Source organism: Schistocerca gregaria, chromosome 1, assembly GCF_023897955.1.
Source record: "Schistocerca gregaria isolate iqSchGreg1 chromosome 1, iqSchGreg1.2, whole genome shotgun sequence".
NCBI lineage: Eukaryota > Metazoa > Arthropoda > Insecta > Orthoptera > Acrididae > Schistocerca > Schistocerca gregaria.
In genome coordinates this window covers 360,631,483-360,646,662 of record NC_064920.1, presented here as the reverse complement: position 1 = coordinate 360,646,662, position 15,180 = coordinate 360,631,483, and positions in this window count along the sequence as shown.

Sequence of the window (15,180 nt, the reverse complement as noted above, 5' to 3'; positions counted from 1 at the left end):
CCTTTTTGGGTGCTTCATTTACTGCATTTTTATATTTTATCCTTTCATCAATTAAATTCAATATTTCTTCTGTTACGCAAGGATTTCTACTAGCCCTCATCTTTTTTCCTACTTGATCCTCTGCTGCTTCACTACTTCATCCCTCAAAGCTACCCATTCTTCTTCTACTGTATTTCTTTCCCCCATTTCTGTCAATTGTTCCTTTATGCTCTCCCTGAAACTCTCTACAATCTCTGGTTCTTTCAGTATATCCAGGTTCCATCTCCTTAAATTCCAACCTTTTTGCAGTTTCTTCAGTTTCAATCTACAGTCCGTAACCAAGAGATTGTGGTCTGAGTCCACATCTGCCCCTGGAAATGTCTTACAAACCAGTAGACCAGTTTTTTCTTAGGAGGAAGGGATCATAATGGGATGGACTCAAACAAAAATCAGAGCCAAGAACAGCATGCCAGGAAAAGGCAATCAGCTGCCACTGGCCATTGCCTCTGCTTGAACAGCACCTCTCAGCAGCAGCAAGACATTTCCGTGACACTGTTCTTGGTGTTAATGCCCTGGGGCAAGCATTCAAAAAGACGCTCTGGCCTGAATGACTTCCATGTCATTGACACATTCTGCTAGTTACAGCAGCTGCCTTGACCAATACCTCTATTCCAGATCATTTGGAGAAACATACAAATGCCGCCCCTCTCTCAAAGTCAGCAGAGAACTACATCTTCCATTGGCACTATGTCCCAATTTTCTGCCATTCCTCTCTGGACTTTGCCATGGACCTAAAGTTATGGCAACTGACTCTGGCAGCGTCCTCTCCAACCTCGTCACTCCATCTCAACCTAGGTCGTCGTCCTGCTCTTCTTCCCCCAGGTTCACTGCAGCAGGCTTTCCTTTCTGTATCTATCATTGAGTCACATTACATATCCAGCCCATCTCAGTCTGCAGAGCTTTATGAACTTTACCACATCGTCCTTCTTGTAGCAGTCATAAATTTCATCATTGCTTGTCCTTCCCCAGATCCCATTTTCATATACAGGTCCAAAAATCCTCCTCAGTATACTTCTTTCATGTGATCTCAGTTTGTTTTCACTCTGTTTCATAATTTTCCATGTTTCTGAGTCCTAAGTAAGTACTGGGCGTATCTGCATTTTGTAGAGTCAGCACTTAGTCCCTTGTGATATAAGCTTGGATTTAAAATGTCGCAACATTCCAAAGTAGCATCGGTTAGAAGCATTTATGCAAGCCATAATTTCAATAAAGTTGGTGCCATTTGTTTCTATCTTTGAGCCCAGACAGGTGAAACATTCCACTCACTCAAATGTCATTCCATCAAGGGTTATTGTGGGCTGTAAGGGTTGGTTAGTGCCATTATACATATACTTCATCTTTCCTTCGTTAATTGTCAGGCCCATCTTCTCTGCACTCAGCTTTAGAGCTGAAAATGCACTTTGTAGATCTCTGAGTGTTCTGCTCATTAAATCCAAGTCATCTGCATATCCCAGCAATTGTACAGACTTATAGTAGATAGTTCCTCTACTCTAGATATGTGATTCATGTACCACTTTTTCAAGTGCCAGGTTGAAAAGAAGCGGGAAAGACCATCTCCTTGTCTTAGTCCAGTTTGTGTGGGAAACTGAGGTGATAGCCTTGATGGCACTCACACGCTACACTTGGCATACTTTAGGGTGACCTCTACTAAAGCACCAATTTTCCAGGCACTCAAAATTCTCATATTGCCACATAAAGTTTAGCCTGGTTTATTGTGTCATATGCAGATTTAAAGTCAATGAAAACATGGTGCGCACCAACGTTGAATTCATTGGTCTTTTCTACTATTTGTCAGAGAGTAAATAACTGGTTTACAGTTGACTTTCCTGGTCTGAACCCACATTGATATCTTCCAATAATGTCTTCTGCTACAGGTGAAAGTCTACTTAACAGGATATTTGATAGTACTATATTTGTAATATTTAAAAGTGTTATGCCTCTGTAGTTGCTGCATTAAAATAGATCTCCTTTCTTATGCACCAGACACTCTATCCCTACATTCCATTCTTCTGGTAACTCTTCCTTTTCCCAGATGAGGTACACAATCTTGTATATCCTACAATTTAGCTCAACTCCTCCAGCTTTCAATAGCTCAGATTGGGCAATTGCTCTGTACGCTTCTCTTTGGGAAGGGGGAGGTACTATGGCATCATCATCTGGAGTGACTAGGATATCTTCGATAGGGCACACTGAAATAAATACTCTACCCAATGCTCCAATATGTCTTGGTCGTCAGTTAGTAGTGAACCATTTTTACTTTTACACAGGTTGATGTGTGGCTTAAATGCTCTTCTTTCACTATTAATTTTCTGATAAAATTTTCTATCGCCATTTGTTTTTCCAGTAGTCTCCAGTTCTTCAATCTGCTTTCTTTCCCATTCCCTTTTCTTTCTCCAATGCAGTTTCTTCTCTTCTTTCCTTTTATCTTGATAATTCTTTACCACTAAACAAATATATGATTTCTCAAGCATTTACGTGTATGCCATATTTTTCTCCTGACTTATTCTCTTACATTCTTCATCAAACCAGGAATTCCTCAGTTGTTTTCCTTCTTTCACTAGCACTTCTTCTGCTGCTTCAATGACTGCACCCCTGCAAGTGTTCCATTCCTGAGCCAGGTTATAACTTACACTAGCGGTGTATAATGCAAGATTCTCAGCAAACTTCTCAGAGATGAAGACATCTCTAAAATGTACTCTGAGAAGGTTGCTGAGAATCTTGCATTGTACACTGCTAGTGTAAGTGATAACCTGGATCAGGAATGGGTCAACAGAGAACAGCAGAATTTAATTTCGTCCCGGACCAGCCATCGTCGTCAAACAGCTGGGCAGCAATGTGATATGCAGTGCATGTTATTCAGTGCTACATCACTGCCACTGCCACCTCTGCTGTCACCAAGCTGCAAACCTCTGTCTACTGCCCGAGTATCCTGGCATGAGCACTCTACTGCCTTCTCAGGACTATAATGTGGGGGTCTAGTCACCACCAACCCTGGTTGGGTAGTAACTAGGCACTTGTACATCCCATATCACAGAGCAACTATGCTGGATCATCCTGACATGAGCCAGGACATGTGAGCCTTCCCGTACGCAGCAGCCACAGTACTGATGCATACTCAGCACTATTTCCTTTGTACCATGCCAGAGGTTGGGACACTGGGTAACACTGAGTGATGTGTTCATTTCACTTGCCATTGAAATTAGTAGCTTCAAAGTCCAATGATTGCAAACAAACAGCAATACAGATGTTCTTGTATCTATGAACCATCTTTCCCCCCTGACCCATAATAATGTAGAAGTAGATTTAGAAGGTACTGGAGGTGTGTCAGTCTTTGGGAAAAACACGCAGACTAATCGGAAGATTTATCTTATTTGTCAAGGTGGAAATTCATACACACACATGTGAGCTTTTTACACCAAAATATATTACATTTAAGAAAAGGCTAATATGTTGTGAAAAAGAGCAGAAAATGCTCTATGATGAGAATATGGTATTGCTCCAGCTCCTTCAGTATGGGACTTTGTGAATAAAAATTCCTCAGATAAAAAGATAATCTTTCAACAAAATCAGTGTAGCTGCTTGGCTGAATTCACAAATCTACATGTACATCTATCTATATCTGTACTCAGCAAACCACTGTGAGGTGCATAACAGAGCATGTGTCCCCATGTACCTGTTATTAGGGTTTCTTCCTGTTCCATTCACATATGGAGTGCAGGAAGAATGATTGTTTAAAGCCTCTGTGCATTATTATAATCTTAACCTCACAATCCCTATGTGAGCAATAGATAGGAGATTGTAGTATATTCTTAGAACCATTATTTAAAGCCAGTTCTTGAAACTTCATTAATAGAGTTTCTCAGGATAATTTACATCTATCTTCAAGAGTCTTCCTGTTCAGTTCCTTCAGTATCACTGTGACACTCTCCCATGGCTAAACAAACCTGTGACCATTTATGTTGCTCTTCTCTGTATACATTCAATGTCACCTGTTAGACCTATTTGGTATGGGTCCCACACAGTTAGCAATATTCTAAAACCAGTCGCATGAGTGATACATGAGCAGTCTCCTGTAGACTGAGTGCACTTCGCAAGTATTCTACCAATAAACTGAAGTCTATCAGCTGCTTTACCCAAACATCATGATTTGTAACTTATTTATTAAAAAAATGTTTCTGTAACCAGGAGAAATTGTTTTCCTTGTAAATCACATAAATGAAATGGTAGAATCCAGCTTTGAAAACCTTGTAAATTAAAAGCAAACAGATGTGATCTAATCTGAATATTTGAGTTTGAAATGCCATTTGATTCCAAGGTACATATAAATAGAGACTGCCTGAAGTTAATTGTAACTCATTGCTTTTACGCGAATGGAAAAATATCAAAATATTAGTTATGCAGTGGTGTTTGAGACAGTTCCTAACTCTTATCTTAGTTTTTTTCTCTCTGTATTTCCAACCTTCCATACTTTAGTTAACTCCATCCACCTTCTCCATGGTTCATTCGTTTTGTCTGTTATAACAATATCTCATTAACTTCTCTCTCATGTGGTTTTCTTCTCTTCTACAGGCAGGGATCAAGCAAGATAGTGCAGTTTGTGTAACAGAGAGACCAGTAAAGATTCCTGTTAACATTGTTGTTAAGATCAATGATTTTCCTCCATCTCTTGAATGTTATTAAGCTCTACAGGCTTTAGAGTAATAATGGAAATTCTTGGGTGAAATAATATGTAAAATAAGGGAAAGATAACCACTCACCTACAACAGACTGATGCGTGATGCATTGACACACAAAACACAGAACAGTATTCACTAGTTTCTGAGCTCGGGCTCTTTTTTCTAGTAGAATGTGTACACACACACACACACACACACACACACACACACACACACACACACACACTGCTGCAATTGCTTCCTTTCCTACTGGAAAGTACACATACAACCACCACCACATAGACAACCAAACACACACTACTATGGAGGCAGTGGTGTGCAATTGGGTGTCTATGTGGCTGCATGAGTGAGTATATGTACTTTTTACTAGATGAAGAGCCAGAGAGAGCTCAAAATCTTATAAACTTTGTTTTCCGTTATGTGTGTCTATGTGCCACACGTCAGTCCACTACAGGCGAGTGATTGTTTTTCTCTTATTCTACATTTTCTACAGACTTGATGTCAGGTTGTATATGCACAACCACTGGTAGTGGTGACCACCAAACACACTTCCAAGCTCTGTGACCACAAAATATTTTAGAGTCAAACATATCTCTTGTGTACCATGTCTGTACCAATATGCATATCGGTTTGCATATAAGCATACATTCTCAGATCTTGTTGTGGCCTGGGGTGTATCAGCTGTACCCAGTAAATGTAGTAGTATGGGATGTGAAGGTATAAGTATCTGCCTCTGTCTCATATATGCAAGGCAGCAGCGTCCAGAACATTCTAGAGGTGGGCCAAATTAATCTTTCACAGGGCAGTATTATGTACGTCCAAAAATAATTAGAAATATTTTTATTTCATATCCATTACAAGAGGTTGTATAACATAGGTACTAATTTTTTGATTTTCAAAATGCATGGTGTCCTATGGGGTGGTAAGTATACTTACCAGAGAACAACTGTGACCCTGGATTTCACATAACGTTCTCTGGTAAGTATTCTTGCCATTTATTTCGTTTTACAAATATTATGAAATAAATGTTACAATATTTGATTCACACACACACACACACACACACGACACACACACATATATATACATTGCTTTGCCTGGGGGTCACATTTTCCAAGATTACATCTGCTGCTATGCCTGACTTAGCCATGAACTTCAATCCTACATGACACCTATCTTTAATTACTAATATACATGTTACTTCCATCATCATTATTTAACCTGTAACATTTAATCTGTAAAATTCTTATTTACAATACAAATTGTATGCTATTTGTTTACGATCATTAGACTTTGAAGCTGCTAGTGTCACTGGTAAACGGAGCTAATATGTGACTCAGCATCACCCAGTGCACCAACCTCTGGCATGGTTTGAAGGAAATTGCACTGAGTAGATGCCACCACTACAGATGCTGCATAAGACAGGGCCCTTGCCACACCAGTCCAGCATAGCTGCTCTACGGTGACTATTCCAGAGTGTGCCACATCCAGTGGTGTAGGACACGGAAGTCCTTAATTGATCCTACAGCACAGGTGGAATTGGGTAGACCTCATTATAGTCCTGAGAAGGCAGTGAAGTGCCTGAGCACCTGAATTCTCAGGCAGTGGTCAGAGGTTTGGAGCCTGGTGATAGTAGATGCAGCAGCATCATCCATACAGTGCTTAACAACATGGACTGCATGTCACATTGGTGCCCAGCTGTTAAACAGTGATATGGCTGGTCTGGGAGGAGTTTAAACACTGCTATTCCCTGCTGATTTGATAGTAGTGGCTGTGTTTATATGTCACTCTGAATGATATGGAGCAAAGGCAATTTCCGTGACAGCTGTTGCAAACGGCAGCTGACGCAGTAGTCAGTCAAGCTAAGTGGTTTCTGGAAGGATGGCTCAGGTCATCGAAGCCTGGAATGATGTCATGGAAACGTCTTGTTGCTACTGAGGGGTGCTGATCAAGCAGGGCAACAGCTGGCAGTGGCCGATTTCCATTTCCTGGCATGCTGTTCTTGGCTCCAAATTCTGCTTCATTCCATTCTGTTGCAACATATACATTCTACAATTCTCACTTAGCTGTCTGGCAAAGGGTTAATAGAACAAGTTTCAGACTATTTTGTATCATTCAACTCTCTGATAGCATGTGGAAAAAACAAACACCAAAATCTTTCTGCATAAGCTCTAATTTCTCTTATATTTTCAAAGTGGTTATTTCTCCCTGGGTATGTGAGAGTCAATAAAATGTTTTGGCATTCAGAGCAGAAAGTTGAGAATTGTAACTGTGTGGAAAGATCTCACTGCAAGAAAAATGCCTTACTCTGAAAGAGGACAGGCAAGCATAGTGTAGGCAGTATCTCTAGTAGATTTGTAGCATTTTCTAAGTTTTATGCCAATAAAATGCTGTCTTTGATTTGGTTTCCCCACAACATTTTCTATGTGTGGACTGGAAATCTCTGATATTACTTCATTATAGATCACTGCATTTGCTAAAATTCTGAGCTTTCTATTAATATTGTCCACTAGGTCATAAGTATACCAGAGCAGCAAGGATCCCAGTACACTTCCCTGGGGCATTGCTTCTATTGCAGCCAATCCCTCCCCTTTTGAGATAAAATGCAGCATCTTTCCTCCCAAGAGATTATCAGTCCAGCCATAAATTTTGTTTGATACCCCATGTGATTGTACTTAGGATAATAATCATTGATGTGTGTCATGTCAAATGCTTTATGGAAGTCAATAAATACTACACCCTCTTGAATGCTTTGATCTATGACTGCCAGGAGGTCGTGTGAGAAAAACAGGATTTGGGTTTCTCATTATTAATGTTTTGAGAATCCATGCTAGTTGGAAAGGAGAAAATTATTCCATTTGAGATACCACATTATGTTTAAGCTCAGAGTATGTTACAGGAGTCTACAACTCAAAAAATTCAGTGAGACTGGTTGCCAGATATGTGGGTCCTTTCTGCTACCCTTCCTGTAGACAGGTGTGGCCTGTGCTTGCTTTCAACAACTGAGCACAGTTTTTTGTGAGAGTGATCTATGATACATTATTATTGAAATGGGAACTAGCTCAGCTGCTAATTCTGTATAGAATCTGAAAGAAAGTTCCTTCAAGCACTGTAGGTTTTTTTTAGTGATTTCTGCTGCTTCTGAATCCCACTTACAGTAATATCTATATCAATAATCTTTGCAGTAGTATGACATTTGAACAGGGATAGCACTTATAACTTAGCAAGCTGGAACTATTAAATCTGCTACGATTGGACTCCTGGCAATAATAATTTTTTTCTTTACTCATTTTTCACATTTTCTCCAAGTATCTACATAGTGCATATGTAGTATGAACCTGAATTTATCAAAACATTAATGTGACTATGTCTCACTTAGATTTATTATTCAGATTGTTATTTTCAACATGTTGATCCCATTAGTGTTTCTAGTTTTATGGGAAAACCAGTTAACTGAAAGAGACTAACAATTGAACTTATTACTACAGTATGCAGCAGTGGACTATGAGTGAGCTAATGTTAATTAGGACATATTGACATCATTAAGAGAGACTGGTATTGAGAATTTATAGTACCATATTTTGATTTTCCTGAAACTAATTAATCTACCAGATAACCTACCTAGATTTTCCATTGGAGATTTAGCAATTGTACTTATTAGGTTCCAGTTGTCCTTTTGTTGCCCTAATTTTTATGAACAGAATGACACCCTTCACCAAGTAATTAATCTGTTTATTAAGAAACTGCTTAATTCATCATAATGTTTAAGATGGCACCTGCACTCACAAATATGTTATTCCTAAGACAGGCATAAAAATGATTGCATGAACATATTTTGTAAACCAAATTACTGTCACAACATATGAGGTGGGGTTGGAAAGTTTTAAGAATAGGTCCACTACTGCTTACTGGTTTGGCTGGCAGGTGCATGGAGAATGGGGAATGAGTCATTGCCTTGTCCTTGAACACCCTCTGACAGGAAACTGTGTTTCCTTTGTTCAGTTCGTTGTGGCAGCTGGTTGAATGCGGGTCTGTTAGGGTTTGTTGCCGGATTCAGTCTGCATGAGAATGGATGTAAAAATGTAGCAACGAGTTTGTGTGAAATTTTGTTTTAAAACCAGGAAATCTGCTTCTGAGACTCATGAACTATTAAAAACAGCTTTTGGAGATAGTTTTATGAGCCAGTCAAATGTTTTTGTCTCGTTTAACAGATTTAAAAATTACTGTGAATACAATTCCTAGAGTTGCAACTTCTCTGTACACAATACCATCAGCAAAAATCATTGTTGTATCATTTATATATGAGAGGTGTTCAAAAGAAATGGTACAAAACAACACTGTTGGTGTAACTGAAGTCTTCATTCAAAAGTACTTAACAGATGTCAGAGGACAATTATCCGACTGTTTCACAAACCAAAGGATTCCCTGTTCCCAGAATCTCTATGACTGTGATGGAAGCAAGTCCTCCACTGTGTCCTTCATTTCATCATCCAAGTTTAAGTGCTCTCTTTGAGTACTTTTTTTAGTGGACCAAACACATGGAAATCACAGGATGACAGGTTTGGCCTTAACTTGGCCATTACACTTTGTCCGACTTTGAAGATGTGTGGACACGCATTATTATGGAGCAGAATCACTTCTTCCATGAGCATCCCAGGTCGTTTGCTCTTGATGAACTTGTGCAGGCTACATGGTGTGTCAGGGTACATGTCACTGTTAATGGGTTTTGTGGATTCAAGGAATTTGTTGCATATCAGACCTCAGAAGTCAGAAAATACAGTGAGCATCACCTTGCCTGTTGAGGACACAGCTTTGAATTTTTTAGGGGGAGATGACAACACTATACATTCACATTCCTAGATGTCTCACTACATTATTCCAAAGCAGAAAATGCAAATTTTAACAGTTTGATTGTTACAAAATTTCAATAGTTTCATTTGAACTCCTTACTTAATGTGAAAAGTAGTGGACCCTATAATACGCCCTTGGAGTATGTTCAAAGTTATTTTTATTTCTGAAGATTTCTCTCCATTGAGAATGACACGCTGTGTCCTGTTTGCAAGAAACTCTTCAATTCACTCACACAGTTGGTCTGATATTCTGTACATTCATATTTTGTTACAATATGCTTCTAGCAACTAACAGCCAAAACCAAAAACTTCAACTAACATAAGAGCATCGTGAGAGAGTAGTTTTCCTTTTCAGTAACAAACAAAAATAGTTACAGACAGATGAAACTGACACTGGTGAATTCGGCCCTGATCTAGGTTGGCTGCTTACCTCAGAGACAGGAGGGTAAGTAGTGTAGCAAATGCAGGGCTAGAATATGTGAGCCTGGGAACATTTCATTGTTTGTCTTCCAGTACTGACAACTCACAGGAATGTGTGATTCATGCTGATTAGCTGCTATGGTAAAAATTTTGGTAGTGAAGTTAGGTGGATTCGTGAATGTGAATTACAGAGATGGTCATCTTGAAATGCAGCACTTACTTCTAGTGATCTTATGTCATATTGTATAATGCACTGAAATATAAGCACAGTTACTGTTATTAATCAGTTAATCATCAGCTAACATAGACAACACAACACCATTTCATCAAGCAATTACATTGTCACAGCTTCGGGGTTCCTGAGGTTGGCAGCAATCTGAAAAGTCGACACACATTGTGGTGAACGATATCAATGTCTAATGATCAGTACTCGGGCTTTCAGCCAAATTATCACACTCTTGTTGTAGTTAAGCCAGAGGGAGCTCTTAACATACTAATTTATGTAGGTTATCAATTAATGAGAAAATGACAAAGTACAGGCAATGTCAATGGTTGCTTACTGGCCTCACAGTACAGATGTGGCCCAAGGTCCATCCCACAATGTCAGTATTAGCTCTTGAGCAATAAAGATTGACAACCACTGTTCCTCTTTAAGATATGCTATAACTGCCTCCTTATCCACCTTACAGGGCATCCACATCTTTCTGTTTGTTTCCTTGCCCTTTGTATTTTAGTAATCCTTGTTGTCACATCTATTCCATGATTACTGATGCCAGTTTTAATATGGAAAACCAATGCATGACCTTTCTGTAAACGGTTACAATTTTACATGTTTGGGTATGAGTAATAATAGTCCACTAAATTGAAAGGAACACACAAAAATGTAAATACAAAATATATCAGTATGATGCCTTCAATGTGTAAGTGTCAGTGCCCTGGAATCATGTTTTTACATAGACATATTTCTCAACACCTTTTTACATAGACATATTTCTCAACACCTAAAAATGGAAATTGGACTTATTGTAAGAATACATTGGGAAAGCTGACCTCAATATCTTGTTCAATAAGGAAGAATCACAACTTAGCTTTAGTGACAAGAAATGACGAAGTACAGACAATGTCAATGGCTGCTTACTGGTGTCACAGAGTTCCTGACAAGCTTCACTGTGTACATACAATACGTACCTCAGAAGAATGCCTGAGTGAAGTGATGACAGGAGCAAGGAAATAGTACTTCCTCTCCTCCCTCGTTTCCACCCCACCACTGCCAATGCTCTGTTAATGACGGTCTCAAAAATGTTGCTGTAGTTATATTGTCAGCACAGCTGACAAGGGAACATTCCCAGTTGTCAGTAAATGATCTTGATAAAACTGGCGGATGTGCAGAGATGGGGGAATTTTATTTTATATTATGTTCTCAGTCATGTATATAATGTGAAGAAAATCATTCTTTTGTGCATGGTGTAAGAAAACATTCTGTTTCAAACATTTATTTACAGTTTATCAAACTGTAATTATTTTGTAATTAGAGTTACTTACTATTTTCAGTTGACAAAATATGTGCATGTGAAACCATAAAACAAAATCAAGCAAACATGAATGTACAACATAAGATAACAACTCAAAACATAAAACAAGCATAAGTAAAATAAATAGCTTGACTAGTAATGAATGTTTAGATATTTTAATTGGGTATGCTGAAAATACTCTGACAGCACATTGTGTAAGGCTTATTTTCCAGAAGTGGTATTCCACAAACCAGATTTATTGCACATGGATGTAAATAGCTTGAAAGCTTCATTAATTTGTTATAAAAAGGTTTTTATTTTAAAAAAATTAATTAATTGTGGTGGAGTACTTCGTGAAATTTCAAATTATTACAAAAATTTGATAACATAGTTTGTAAGAATGTTAACTGCATTCAACTTTTATACAAGAAACATTTTTATTTGTCATTGTTTTGAAGATATTCCCTCCAAACCTAATACATCAAATTACCTTTCTGGATGTACTGTTAAGAGTGAAATTGGGCTAAAACAAAAAAAATATCTATTGTGCTGTTTTTCGCCCTTTACACACCTGCCAACTTTCATCAAGATTGTTTATGATCCCTTGTTCATTAGGTTTCATTATTTGCTGTATACACTGTCAGACAAAAAAAAGTGAAGCACCTAGAAGACATGGTTGGATGTCAATGTCACTTCATACACTTGCACATCATCAATTGGTAGGTAAATGTTTATGATTCAATTCTCTGCTGCAAGAACAGCACAGAGTATCAGTGTTGTTACCAGGCCCTCTAGGGTATGTAAGGGGTGTGAAGAGCATCCGATGTTGAGTGATCACTGTGAAGGATACAGCAATGTTGTCTAATATTCTCAGCACCTGACAGAGTTTAAGAGGGGGCTTCATTGTCGGTCTCCATTTGGCCAGTTGGTAGAAGTGTGGGGCATTCAGATGTGACAGCAGCCCAATGTTACACTGCATGGGAACATAAGGGCAAACATACTTTTCGCCAAGGTTCCAGTTGATCACATCTGACCACAACAAGGGAAGATCATCTTATTGTGCACCAATCACATCTTAAACCCTTCAAATCTACACCAGCTACCTGAGAACACAGCTACCTGAGAACAAGAAATAGAATCCCTGTGACAGTCTGTGTCATCCTACAGCATTGGACAAAAACTAGCAGCAGCTGGACAATGGGATTATCATCATTTTCATAGACTGTCATTAACACAACACAAACAGCTGCATCTGAATCGGTGCCATCACTGGATACACGGACTGCTGATGAATGGCATTGCATTGTGTTCAGTGATGAATCGCAGTTCTGACCATCATCAGCAAGTATGTTGGTGACCTGAGGAGAGGTCCAATTCTTCCAGTGTTTTTGAGAGAGGATATGTGTCATACATAACCCTGTTTTAATTACCAAAGCTGTGGGGAGCCATTAGATATGACTTCAGCTCTTAGCTGGTAGTCATTGAAGGAACTCTGATGGTACAATGGTAACTCACAAACACCCTGTGCCCTCATGTGCTGCCTCTCGTGTGACAGTAACATAGTGTCATTTATCAACATAACAATGTTCGTCCACACATTGCACTTGTCTCTATGACCTATCTGCATGAGGCTGAGGTATTCCTATGCCAGTAAGATTCCAGATCTGTTACCAAGCAGAACGTGTGTAGGACCAGCTCGGATGTCAATTCTGTCCCAGATCCATGATATTGAGGATCAATTACAACAGATGTAGTAGGCCAGCTTGCTTCAGGAGAAGATACAACACTTTTCCCTGCATACCCCAAGTCAGTGGGGATGCAACGTCATAGTAATAAGCGCTCATAGTGCACAAAAATTACATCATATAACTTCTCGACTGATGGATTTTCATTTTGTTCCATCATACCCTTCTATATGTTTCACTTTTTTTTCATGCAGTGTATACTCAGATTTTCTTTTGTAAATGTATTATTTTTATGCTTATTTATACCTGTATTAAATCTGCAGGCTTTTGTGGTGGCTGTCATTAATGATAAAATCTTCTATGTCATTAGCCTGCATCACATTTGTCTTTTAACTTCTTTAATGAATGATGTTTCAGTCTGTCTGCTGGGATCTTCTTCACGGTTCCACTGACTGACTGAACACTGGGAAAAGAGAGACTCACACGCACTTACAAAAGACCATTTTCCTCACCATTTTGAGAAGTGTAATTACTGAGTACAAATCCTCTAGCTATTGGTGATCTGTTGTCATTGGGTAAATAATGAAACAGGTGCTTAAAGAGAGGGGAAATAAAAATAATATTGCTGCCACATCAGTTGTTTCCCAGTTGATCTTTACATTCTTAGCTGACCGTGTTATAGTGTATGTCAATGATGTGGTCTAATGACTCAGAAAATTTCATAATTTATTTATTACAATGTCTTTTTTTTGTTTCAATGTTGGTTGCATTTACTCAGAACAGTGCTTAATTCACAGATTATTTATTATGCCACTACCTTGTCTCCCTTATAAGGAAGTATAGAAGATTCATACTGAGCGTAGGGAAGTGAACAAGGATATTATCAAGCCAAATAATCAGGAAACTAAGGCAGATATTTTAAATGTCTGATAAAATAAAGTAGTCTACAAGTTGGCACTTTCGTTGGTGTATGTGACAACTTAAAAAATATTAAACAAATTAAAATATTTTATTGGTACTGTTGGTGCAGGGTGTTTCAAAAATGACCGGTATATTTGAAACGGTAATAAAAACTAAACGAGCAGCGATAGAAATACACCGTTTGTTGCAATATGCTTGGGACAACAGTACATTTTCAGGCGGACAAACTTTCGAAATTACAGTAGTTACAATTTTCAACAACAGATGGTGCTGCAAGTGATGTGAAAGATATAGAAGACAACGCAGTCTGTGGGTGCGCCATTCTGTACGTCGTCTTTATGCTGTAAGCGTGTGCTGTTCACAACGTGCAAGTGTGCTGTGGGCAACATGGTTTATTCCTTAGAACATAGGATTTTTCTGGTGTTGGAATTCCACCGCCTAGAACACAGTGTTGTTGCAACAAGACAAAGTTTTCAACGGATGTTTAATGTAACCAAAGGACCGAAAAGAGATACAATAAAGGATCTGTTTGAAAAATTTCAAAGGACTGGGAACGTGACGGATGAACGTGCTGGAAAGGTAGGGCGACCGCGTACGGCAACCACAGAGGGCAACGCGCAGCTAGTGCAGCAGGTGATCCAACAGCGGCCTCGGGTTTCCGTTCGCCGTGTTGCAGCTGCGGTCCAAATGACGCCAACGTCCACGTATCGTCTCATGCACCAGAGTTTACACATCTATCCATACAAAATTCAAACGCGGCAACCCCTCAGTGCCGCTACCATTGCTACACAAGAGACATTCGCTAACTATATAGTGCACAGGATTGATGACGGCGATATGCATGTGGGCAGCATTTGGTTTACTGACGAAGATTATTTTTACCTGGACAGCTTCGTCAATAAACAGAACTGGCGCATATGGGGAACCGAAAAGCCCCATGTTGCAGTCCCATCGTCCCTGCATCCTCAAAAAGTACTGGTCTGGGCCGCCATTTCTTCCAAAGGAATCATTGGCTCATTTTTCTTTACTGCATCACGCTATCTGGACATTCTTCTGAATTTGTGGCGGTACAAACTGC